Source organism: Macrobrachium nipponense, chromosome 2 (assembly GCF_015104395.2).
Source record: "Macrobrachium nipponense isolate FS-2020 chromosome 2, ASM1510439v2, whole genome shotgun sequence".
Classification (NCBI taxonomy): domain Eukaryota; kingdom Metazoa; phylum Arthropoda; class Malacostraca; order Decapoda; family Palaemonidae; genus Macrobrachium; species Macrobrachium nipponense.
In genome coordinates this window covers 60,247,519-60,260,765 of record NC_087201.1, presented here as the reverse complement: position 1 = coordinate 60,260,765, position 13,247 = coordinate 60,247,519, and the positions used below count along the sequence as shown (strand labels likewise).

At 36.0% G+C, this 13,247-nt stretch overlaps 1 long non-coding RNA gene across 1 annotated transcript; it reads left to right on the top strand.

The window, feature by feature from the left end:
* Window positions 1–3,987: 3,987 nt before the first annotated feature.
* Window positions 3,988–6,047, top strand: LOC135221436 (uncharacterized). The gene is made up of 2 exons (XR_010315948.1): window positions 3,988–4,196; window positions 4,571–6,047. It is a non-coding gene; the product is annotated as an uncharacterized LOC135221436 (long non-coding RNA).
* Window positions 6,048–13,247: the final 7,200 nt, after the last annotated feature.

Sequence of the window (13,247 nt, the reverse complement as noted above, 5' to 3'; positions counted from 1 at the left end):
CCCCGGACGCATTTTCCCAGAGATGTAGCCGAGCACTGGGACCTTCCCTGAAAAGAGCGGGACGCCATATCTTAAAAACTAACCATTGAGTTTTCTTGAAAGTAATCTCATTGAGTCTCCCACACCCAGTGTGATGCAAAGAACTTTACCTTTGATACGGATGTAGTCAGTATTGATTTTAAACTGTTTGCTAAAACCTTTGCTATGATTTTGTAATCTACTTTTAACATAGTTATAGTTCTCCAGTTATTAAGATCATACTTATCGCCATTCTTTGGTACAAGCTTAAAACTCGCTTATTTGAGCCTTTCCACACTTCAAATTTAGTAAAATGAATACCTCAGTTCTTTCATAAATACGATTTTTTAAAACCCCACATAGTTTTGTAAAATTCGACAGCTAATCTATCCATACCAGGGCAGTTTCCATTTTGCATTACACATAGATTTCCAAAACTTTGTCTCTGTTACTTCATCCTTCAGGGTTAAATTTATGTTCTCACCTATGATAGTGTTCATATTTTCAAGAAATTCATATCTGAATTGTATAGATTTTCATAAACCTCAAATATATTCCTTTGTATAGACTTTGTGTCTGATACACATACAGTGACATACGTACACCCTCTTTTTCACACATTTAACAATACTTGTTTTTACATTCTTTTCTTTTCCTAGCAAATATGTATAGATATTTTTTCACCATTCATTCTTTCTTTAATTCTAGCTCTTATCTTAACCCCTTCGCATATTTCATCTTCAATCAGAAGTCTACGTATCATAACACGGAAACTTCTCACCATCATCTGTCATCTTGCACTCGGACGGAATGACATGTCAGTTAGGTTTGATGGAATAGCATGAGGAGGAACACAGACAGCTTGTTGCACGACGAATACGTCTTACAAGTGGTACTTACATAGTTGAGTTGAGGCACCATTTAATATTGACTGAATTGTTTGGGTAATGATTTTCTGTGCGGTTTCTTGGGGGCTAATAGTTGCCCTCTTTATTTCCTGCCCTACAAACAAGACTTCATGGCGGCTTATGTTTGCAGCATGGGTGTGATCATTTACATGGCCAACTAGACTGTTAGTGGTTATGTAATTAGTAACAATTTATCCGAGAATTCTTTATTTATGGATGAAACTACCTGTAACTATTTTTAAATGACTGGGAAGTAATATAACTGTTTTTGAAACTTGTGTGTAAAAGGAGCCAATGTCCAGGGGGCCAGTTATCCTATGGGGCAATTGTTTGGTGGCAATTGTCTGGAGGCAGTTGTCCAGAGGGCAGACAGTTTCTTATCTGGCCTCATTCTGTCGGAGTTCCGTGGATCCGAAGATCATTTGACATAATATTACTCTGGCAGAGGCAATCGAAACATCATACGGGTTATCCTATATTAATTGGCGAATTCACACTATCATAGCACTCAGCAAATAAGAAAGTCTAAATTTTTTTTGAAAGTCTTGCCATTTCTAGTCCTGATGTTTAGTGTACAAACTGGCAGCTTCAATTGTGAAGGCTTGAAAACAAATATTTTGAAGTGCATCTTGACTCAGATAACTTGAAATCATCTCTAGCTAGTCTTGAATTGACTCAGTTGCCATAACTTTAAAAGAATAAAGGCGTTTCTATCCTATATACTTCATAAGACCGTCTAACCAAGAATGTTTGAACTCTGTTAATGACAGAGTTTTCGGTGCTAAAGGTATCACTTTTCACACTACTTTGACAAAAAGTTTCCATAAATTGCTTTGTAATCTAAACAAAATAAAAAATGGATTTAATATTGTACTCCGATATAACAGCGTGATGATAAAGGAAGTTTGTAATAATAATATAATAATAATGAAGAGGATGTTGAGATGTATGCAAAAACCTTTGATATGAGTTTCTTGAAAGAATGAACACATCCACATTAGAAAATCCGTATTTCGGGACAATGCCTTATTATGCGCTAGTGAAGGACGAGGCTGCTCTTTCGAAAACGTCATCAAGGCCAGAAGTGCACGAGCCACTCTGTGGCGCCACAGAGTGGCGTCTTTGTGTGTCGGGGATGTGGTTCCCATAGGTTTCCAACTTTATAGGCTAAGTCGAGCTCATGAGTGTCTGTGGCGAGCAGTCGCTGATCCCCGCTACAGCTTATAAACAATGGAAACCTATGGAAGTCACATCCCAGCCACACACAGACGCCACTCTGTGTACTCTTGACCTAAATCATAGGAGTCAAAATAAAAATATACATAAGGTTGTGCAATTGGCTTTCATTTCCCCTCATGGAACATTTTCAATCAGCATTAGCTGTGCTGTAAAGTACTTATTCATTGATTAATAAAGAATTTTTATTGACAAGGAGCAATTTAAATGTTGCTAACATTTGTGTCAAATTTTATTTACGAACTTCCTTCCTCAAACCATTTCCGGTGCTGTGTTGGAAAAATGATCAAATAGCCTAGTCATTGATTTGCCTCCTATGCCATGGGTTTATAAATATATATATATATATATATATTATATATATATATATATATATATATATATATATATATATATATATATATATATATATATATATATATAAATAATTCAATGTAGCACGAAAGTCCACGTGCTGGAGAATATCATAAAATCCTCGTAAGAAGGCGAAGTAAAACACGGGACTTGGAACAAGTACTTTCGCAGTTCACATTACATTTTCAAGTTCACACTTTGCAGATGTAGAATAAAATACGAAAGCACTTGTTCCAAGTCACGGTTTTCACTCGCCTTCCTACGTGGATTTTATGATATGTATATGTATACAGTTAATATATATATATATTCTATATTAGTATATATTATCTATATATTTATGGATTATAGTATAGCTATATATATATATTATCTATCTATATATAATATATAGTATATAATAATATATATATATTCATATTATATATAATTATATATATATAATGTGTGTGTCATATCACATTACCATGATTCATATACATACATCGAGCTACAAATTTCCTTTAATATCTAATTCACTCTACCTCGTAATTAATGTATTTTCATATATGTTAACCGAAGGTGAATTTTTTAGCCGATAAGAAATTTGTCGGCTCACGGGCGCGAGCCATCGAACCCAACAAATTCAGGACGTGCACTCCTGATATATATATATATATATATTAATATATGTATATAATATATTATATATATCTATCATATATATATATATAAAAGATAATATATAGATATCTATATAAAAATGATTTTTAAATTAGAAAATTTTTTTTGAATAAAATAAAAAATATAGTATATATATATAGATTTATATATATATAGATATATAGATGATATAGATATATGTATATAATCTATATATAATTATGATTATATTAATTATAATATATATATATAATAATTAAATAACATAGATAATATATATATTATATAGAATATATATTCTATATATTATTAGATATATACCAACATATATCTATATCTATCTATATATATATATATATATATATATATATATATATATATATATATACATACATATATATCTATATATATATATATATATCTATATATATATATATATATATATTATATAGATTATATATTATTTCTATATCAAAATATATATATATAATATATAATAGGATATATATAGATATATATATATATATATATATAGACATAATATATATATATATATATATATATATATATTATATATATATATATATATATATATATATATATATATTACTTATATACACACCTAAGCTGAACAAGAAGCCATAAAACGCAAAACCAAACAATTAGGGTTAATGTATTAATAGTTTTTTTTAAAAGTTTCCTCTTAAAAAATAAAAGGACGATGTTGCATTTCGCGTAAAGGAACGGTGAAACTCCAGGGTCCTTGGCGCTGACGTCAAAAGCAACCGAATTCTCGATCTCGATTCTCGACAAGGAAATGGATGGATTAGATACTCAGTTTTCTCGTCGGAAGCGCGGAAGTGTAGTATCGTTATTTCGTTGTTCAGTGATGGACGTGTGACACTGTGGGGATGTGAATAATTCCTTGTGGCCTAAGTAAAGAAGACTGCTTGGTTTTGCCATGGTGAAAAAGGTGGCTTTGTCTGGTTGTTTGAATGATGGTTACGTGACTTGGTGGCGGTTCTCATCGTCAGACTTGTAAGTTTTTGTGGCTACGTTTAATATTTTATGAATTTTAATAGTTTACTCCAGTTTTGTCCATATACCTTTTAACGTAATATTTCGTTGGTGTATTCACTAAATGTAATGGTTTGTTATAAGTTTATATTTGGACCTGTCTCATGAACAAAGCTTTTTAGATAAGAAATATATTTTTTAATATTTTCCTATGCGGACGAGATTAGATGGCATAATTTTTTTTTTTTTTGAGAAGAATACTTGGTGTTTGTAATATCTAAAATTTTGTAAAGCTTTAGCAGTCGTACAGGATTCTTGTTAATTTTCCATCCCAGGTTATAAAATTAGGATAGTCTGTTTGTAATTGATGTACTACAGCGATAATTGTTTTTCAGGATAGAGACTTCTGGTTAAAACTGCTACCAGGCTTTCGAGGAATGTGAGGCTCTTTGCCAAGTAAACGATGCTCTTGAAGTAGCCGAAGTCAAAATTCGAAGGGAAGAGGAACTTTCATCAAGCTACACAAAAATGGACATATTAACCAGTGTTGGCTTCATGAAACCCAAGTGTGACCTGTCGATCAACCAACCACTCCCACAACCCCAATTTATTATTTTTTTTTACCTCCACCCCTACAGGGGCGGTGCTCCTGTAGGGGTGGAGGCCCCCCTTCATGCCATGTTCCGTAGGTCTTATGACCTATGGGCAGGGCATTGAGGGGTTCATTTTTCTTTAAAGGTTTTAAATGCATCGGTTTTTAAAAACTAACTTGCCTTAACTAAATTTTAGTTTAAGAATTGGGTGTAACTAATGCTTAAATTCAACACTTAAATTTTTATATGAATTTCATATTTAATAAAGAGCTGTTACATGCCTCTTAGTTTTTAAAGTGTTTGCATTATACTACTGAATGTTGGTAATATAGTATGGAGCTTAACGTAAGCTTAGAAATGTTTCCTTAAATTGAAGTTGGTCCTCTAATTATAATTTGGAAAGTTCAGTAGTAATAAATATTTTTGTGCCACTGCTTAAACTGAAATTTACTTTTTAAAAATGGGGTAAAAATATTAAGTTATTGCTTTAAACGCATAATCCAACGTTGTTTTTTATTGATTAAAACTTAAATTTCTTCCATATGTTAATAGTTCAAATTAAGTTTTATAACATTAGTGATGTTCGTGCTACGAATACAAAGACCGTTTTCACTCTAATGCAATGGACAGACCTATGTTTAACTAATAGTTAGCAGAATTTGCTCCAGTAATGTTAGTCGCTGTCTGAGCAACGACTGGCAGATTATGCTATACCTTTACTTGATAACCCTTGCAAATTGACGCTTTGCAATTTCCAAGGCAGCTTCTCGAAGTAGATGCTTTCTCCACCGTCGTTCCTTTGGTCTCACTTTGCTAGTACTATGGGTACTTCGGTCCCTTCGTTTGCCAGCAGTTTGTCTGCCAGCAATTGTTACTTTGGTTAATGGGTTTATAAATGGTTTGTATAGGAGAAAATTTGGTCTACAGTGAAGGCTTCAGTTATGTCAACCTTATTTTACAACCTTTCCAAGAATTTTGTTTGTATTTTATCATAATTAATTTTTCTGGCGCATTTTTTTTTTGCTTTGCAGGATGTATACTGGAGCAGCGTTATTAAAGACGCTGTAAACTATTCTTATTCAAGAACTACGGTCCCCTATTTTGAATGAGGGGAGGATGGGGTCTGGCGGTGTTACTGATATATTTAAAATTATGCCAAGAGTTGTTCTGCATTGATGGGTCGAAGGCATAATGCAGTTTTTTGTACTTCAATAAATGGTATTAAATTATGTACATGTAAATGTTCTTACTTTCACCAATAATAGCTCTCTAACTGGTAGTTTTTGCCATAAATTCCTAATCCTCAAACCTTTTTATAAGGAGTTTCCCTGAGCTCGGTAGTTTTAAAACCTAAGGTTTTACAATACTGAGACTGATATAATGGATCATTTTATCTTTTAAAACTAGAATTCTAACCATATATACTATAACTATGTAATACTTCAGGAAATAGTGGTTTACTTTTTTCCCCACTTTAAACTACTAGTCTGGTTTTCATAACAGGAGGAAAACTGGTTTAATTTGTTCATTATTGAAAAGTTGAAACTTTTATAATAAAGGCCTAGGAATTTATAATGATGAAAAATATGAAAAATTAATATTTTTTTAGTTTTAATTTCAAACTAATCTATATCTGCCGTGTATATCAAGAAATTGGAATGAAATTGGAAATCGCTGATAATTAGTGTCGTCAGAAAGTAAAGTACGTTTGACTTTTAGTATATGTATTTAATAGGCAAGTACATAACTTTTAAGTGCATAATTTATAATTAAGGTTTTACAGAAAACCTTCATACATAAACCTTAATTATAAAGCTTTATTTGCTTACAAAAAAGGCAGCAAATGGTAAATTTAGATAAATATATGTAAATATGTAAAAATATGTAAATATATGTAAAAATATATGTAAACCTTTCTTAATTACAAAGATATATGGGACAAATTTATTTAAAGCAAACATAGACAAAAAGCTAATATATTAGTTGGACGGCAGTGTTGAATGTAACTACCACTTGGAGCAGAGGGTTTGTTTATAGCTTTAACGAACAATAAACATTGACATACAGCTTATGTCAGTATGGTAACCGACGACGATCATCACGATGTTTAAGTTTGAAACTAATCCTTAAAGCAAAATTAAACTTTCAACGGCAAGTAAGTTTTGTCTTTGATTTTTTGCGGGAATTAGAAATGGAAATTACTATTTGCCACCCGTAAAATTAAATCTCTTAACAAAACTGATTCTACGTTAAATTACCGTAAACTCTCCATTGAAATTCTTTTAGGGGCGATGTTATGTTCGGGAGCCAATAATGTTTAATAGAATATGGGATTTACGCCAAAGGCTACGACCTATGAAGTCATTCGGCACTTGATGGAAATCGGCACTTGATGGAAATTGACACTTCAGCACTTAATGGAAATTGACATTAAAAGTTTGAAGTGGTAACAAGAAAACCTCACGGTTGCACTACGAATCAAGTGTAAATAGGGTGAAAAGTAAGTTTAAAGTCAAAGGAATGAAATGGTAGTAGGTAGGGTATAGGGAAAGCTGCTAAAAGCCTTAACGCCTATAGTGTATGCACAGTATTAGGTGCACTGACGACCCTACCACCTTATGCGGCCAATAATGAAACTAAAAAAACTGCAGTTTTCTTGGCTATATACCATGTTCCTAGGAGATAAACTTTACAGGCCATCTGCAATAAACTATCGATGAACGAAGTCCATTTTTCTTTAATGTGGGTCGATAACATTAGCACATGGTTTCTAAGGCCCCGTCCACATGGTTGAGCTTTGGTCGACGAACTTTGTCCGATGTGACGTCAGAAGCGGAGAAACGGCGGGAAAAGTCAGAACTTTGCCGCATTTTCTCCGCTTCTGACGTCACATCGAAGAAAGTTCGTTGAGCAAAGCTCGGCCGTGTGGACGGGCCTTGGTTACTGTTGACTGACCCATGAAACTATCGTCAACCATCGTTAACTATCTTTAGATTTATTTTTAACGTTCATTAAGCAATGACACCAATCTTTTGTAGTCTTATGAAAGCAACTGCGATATCCTCACTAGACCTTAAACTGTACGCAGGTCATAGAGGAGATTTTCTTTCGAATTTTAAGAAAAAAAAGTTACAAACGGTACATAGTTCAGCATGAAAGAGCATACTGCTAATCGATGCTCATCTAAATTTGAGGTCACACTTTAAATGGAGTGAAAACAGGACAAAATCGCCTAAAAAATGTAGCTCCCAAAAAGCAATACGTAAATGTGGATTCGTTAAAAATGCGTTTACACAGTTCTGTTAAAAGGACTTGATTACTGTCAGTCTCGGTGGTCTACTAAATTATATACCGAAGCAATTAAAGGAATCAATTAACAATGCCGTGCAAGTGACACTTATTAAAGCAAGAATAGCATAAGTGTTTTGAAGTACATAGTTTACTCAGCAGACACTGAAAAACTATTAACTGTAAGTGGCGAACTAGAAGGGTCGCACCTCATGCGGTGCATTGTAGGCATTACTTCTGGTTCTTTACATTGTCCTTTCGGCCCCTAGTGGCAAACCTTTTCCTTTTCACTCCTCTGACTGGACTTCCGTCCATATTCTCTTCCATCTTGCTTTTCACCCTCTTCTAACAATAGTTGAATGTGCAATTGCGAGGTTGAATCACTTGACGAATGACACTTATTTTAACTAAAGGCCTGTCCACACGACCGGGCCTGATCGGCGGACTTCCCCTCTAAAGGCCTGTCCACACGACCGGGCCTGATCGGCGGACTTCCCCTCTAAAGGCCTGTCCACACGACGGGCCTGATCGGCGGACTTCCCCTCTAAAGGCCTGTCCCCACACGACCGGGCCTGATCGGCGGACTTCCCCTCTAAATGGCCTGTACACGACCGACCTGATCGGCGGACTTCCCCTCTAAAGGCCTGTCCACACGACCGGGCCTGATCGGCGGACTTCCCCTCTAAAGGCCTGTCCACACGACCGGACCTGATCGGCGGACTTCCCCTCTAAAGGCCTGTCCACACGACCGGGCCTGATCGGCGGACTTCCCCTCTAAAGGCTTGTCCACACGACCGGGCCTGATCGGCGGACTTCCCCTCTAAAGGCCTGTCCACACGACCGGGCCTGATCGGCGGACTTCCCCTCTAACGGGCACACTTGACGGCCAAACCGTCAAATTGCCCGATGGGTCTTGTAGCAAAATCACCATGGTGGTACCCGATGGCTTGAGCTTCGACCCTGGCAGACGTACGTGAACCATATACATTTCTTTTACTGAGCCATTATTTGCACCATATTCTTTTCTTTTTCATCAAGCACAAAGCAATTATCATGCTACACTATCTTCTTCTTTGCGGTAGGCACCATGTTTATCGTACCGCACTGAACACACTACTGGCATCGTCGGGCACGCCCACCTCTCCATCGCCTCACCCGTGTGGACAACATTCACGGATAAGTCCGCCAGAATTTGCCCGTCAACCCTGGAGCACACCGATCAGGCCCGGTCGTGTGGACAGGCCTTAAGGTCGTTCTAAGGTCGTTGTTGTTTTAAGGAACTTTTACAGTTAGCAGTGGCGGACTGTACCTTCATCTCGAGTGATGATTTATAGCCACAGGTTGACGGGATAGCAATGGGATCACCTCTTGGTCCCACGTTTTCCCACAGTTTTGCGCTCCTTGGAGGAGGGCAAGTGGGAAATTGCCCCCTTCGTTTTTATGCTCTTGTGTAGAAATGTTATGTATGTTGGTGATAACTTTGTTCTTTTCGAATCTGCTTTTCATGCAGATCGATTTCTCTCTTACATTAACGAAATACACCCCAACATTGAATTCACGTTAAAGAGAGAGAAACAATAATCAACTACCTTTTTTTGGATTTATTAGTATTTTCGACATAACGATAGTTTTAACACTTCAGTTTCTTGGGACTCTTACAGGCTTGGGTTCAAATTTCTATAGGGCTTGCTTTTATAATTTCAAACTTATTTCGGTTTCTATTCTACTCCAGAGGGCTTATACTTTAACCTCGTCATGGAAATCATACCATAAAGAAATATAGTTTTTACATAAATATTTTACAGACAACCGGTTTCCATCTCATGTTTTCTGTATATACTGCAAAAATTTCCCGAAAACGAAACTACCCGATTCTCCCGTTATTAGTAAAGTACCGAAAAAAACAAACCTTTTACAATAGGGTCACTTTTTAAATTTGAAGATAGACTGTCCAATAATGAGATCTTCCCTCGTGTATAAACATACGTGCCCCCAAGAGTAATTCGGGGACATACGTTGGATCGACTAAAAGATTGGTGAGTGTCAGGGCTGATTCACATGAAGGTGTTACCATCGCACAGGTTGCAGAGAGTCAAATCCTGAATTATCCAACATCAGAAATCATGGAAAAATATGTAAAACCAATATCGAATACTCTTGACTTCTCTGTTTTGGGCCAAACAACGTTTTCGTGAACTGCACATTTTAGAATCCTTATCCATTAAGCAGTTAGTATCCAAGTTGAACTCCCATTCTTCTTCCCCAGTACAGCTGTATCTGGCTTGAGCCGCTTTCTTTCTTGCGTCTCGTCTCTCTCCTTTTCTAGCCATTCAGTCTTCAACTTTTGGTCCAACAGGTGCTTTTTCCTGGAATTATTTTGCTTTTTGATGTGCGTATATGCACATAATATGCTGGGACTCTTGAATTATATTCCATGTATTTAGAATTATACTTTTTTTTTAACCTTGAGAATGTAACAATGTCGTTACAAATTGCGTCGGCGTAATAACTGCTTTACCTATTAATGTCCGACCTTCACCTCGTCACCCTTACCAGATGTGTTTCCAATATCTGTCTCATTTATACATTTACATGATTATGTATGTATATATATATATATTATATATATATATATATATATATATATATATAGTGTGTGTGTGTGTGTGTGTGCATAAATATTGGAGTGTATTTTTCTTGACTTATCATTTTATCTTATTGATACATTCAACCAAAAATCATATAGACATTTATATAAGACTGGGTAAGAACTCAGACTCACCTTTAGGTCATTAATTGATGACTTTCTACCAATATTCATTTTTGATAATATTAACCCTCGGGAACTTCAAAACACATCATTCATACAGGTTTATTCGACCTTTTGTATGGACATTGCTGCCTGGAATGAGTAGTGGGATTAGCAACCTCATATATATACTCGTGTATTATATATATATATATATATATATATATATATATATATATATATATATATATATATATCTATATATACATACATACTCATACATATATATATATATATATATATATATATATATATATATATATATATATATACACATATTGCGTGTATGCATGTTTACTTACTCATACTGAAATGATCTGTGTGTCTTTGTGTTTGTGTTATGGCTGTACAAAAATGGTAGAAATTGGTCCCTGTTTACGACTTTTGGTGTGGAATTTGCTGCTATACATCACAGTTTGCATTTTATTCACATTTCAGGCCAAACATTTAGTTCGATGAGTTCGCCGACTCTGAAATGTGAGTCCTTGAAGCCATGAACTTGTGAAACTGAAAGAACTATAACCATCAACTCCGTAACTTTGCATAAAAATAAGCTTCATCCATGGAGATGGATTCTCTAACAGCCTCATGTCCCTGCTGTTTTTTATCTAAGTTTAACGTCCGCATTTGCCATCAATGGCTTCATAGATCTGGGCACGTACACTTGAAAAGGTTGTCCGCCTCTGATGATCGATAATCTTTGGATGAAAGTGAGTAGCGTGTAGTCTTTTCATTTTCCGTATTTCGGGAATGTTGAGGGAAACTCGTCTTTTTCCATCCTTTAGTATTGGTGAAAGATAAATTGCATGATCCACCTATTCTGATCATTTTATGAAGCCCTTTTAGACGGCATTATCCTCAGCCTGTCGTCCTTTTTACCTCCATTTTTACTCAATTTGTATTCAGGCCTTCAGAAAGGCCTGAGCTCGGTTGAACCTATCAAGAGACATTATCATTACGATCAGGGAGATGCTTAGCCGTTCTCCTCAAGTCCTTGTTTACCGGTAACGTTTATGGGGGTCTCGCGAAGGAGGTCCTTTCGGGATTTGCCCATTTAGATAATTACCCGCCGGTGGAGGAGTCTCCGCCATTCGCGGCAAGAGAATTTAAACAGTCGCATCTTTTATGTGGCTTATAAAAGCGAGGATGACCTCACGGCCGAAAAATGTCTCTCCCTTGAATGCTGTAGAGGAGAAGAGAGAGGCTTTCAGAAAAAAGGCAATAAGCGATTCGGAAGGGCAGGATCATTTGCTTGAAATCATCTCGGGTCACACCTATCACGACAAATCCCTCCCCAAGGAACAGGCGTCAACGATTCTGGCCGCTTTAAGAGGCCACTTGCGAAAAGAGCTCGATGAGAAAAGTAGTGAGAACATCACAAAGTAACATCTAAATATTTACGTGTGGATTCATACAATTATATTAACACAACATTATTCATAGGTGACTTTAACTTACAAAGTATTCGAAATTTAAGTGTGGAACAGACATATTCGTCTCTGTGGTCGAAGACAGGTTATCAGTTGTTGGGCATAAGGCTTTTTAAAGATGGTTACTACAGTATTCCCAACAAACACTACTTGCATTCAAAAGAAAACTGAGGCGTACAACGCCCCGCCGGCTTGGAAGAAGGATAATCACTTGACATTTAAAATCATAAATGAACAATGCATATTTACGTAGAATGTAACGAGAAACGATGCGCTAAAGGCAAGCTGAGTGATACATGGTCTATTTACGTGGCGATGACAGGATAATGACGCCCAAGTGATGGGGTCGTGATACCTGTTTACATCGAGTTTACATCTTGTGACGGAGACTTGAAAACACACGTCAGGCGAGGAATAGTCTTCCTCGACCCTGGCTGGATAATGAGCTCGTGTGGGTTTCTTTTTATTGGGAAATTAAAACAGAATTAAATCATTTGTTGCTTTGTGCGATGTTCTCCCCACTTTTCTCATAGAGTTCTTTTCGCAACTGGCATCTTCATGAGGCCAGAATCGTTTATGCCTAATCTTTGGAGAGGGAATTATCGTGATTGAAGGTATAACTCGAAATAATTTCAAGCAAGTTGATTTTGCCCTTCCAAGTCGCCTGTTGCCTTTTTTCTTCCCTAAGGCTGTTTCTTGTATTCCTGTGACTGCCTGTCCAGTGAGGGAAATGAAAAATACGTCTTTTCAGGCTGCAATTTTTTGTTTCAAAGTGGACGTATATATTTCACTTCAGTTCACCTTGCTAACATATACAGAGATAGATGTTACACTTGAGAGAGAGAGAGAGAGAGAGAGAGAGAGAGAGAGAGAGAGAGAGAGTGATTAAATATCGTTTTTTATTTTATTTATATAGATTTTTGGCATTACGCCCAGTACAGGGACAACTAAG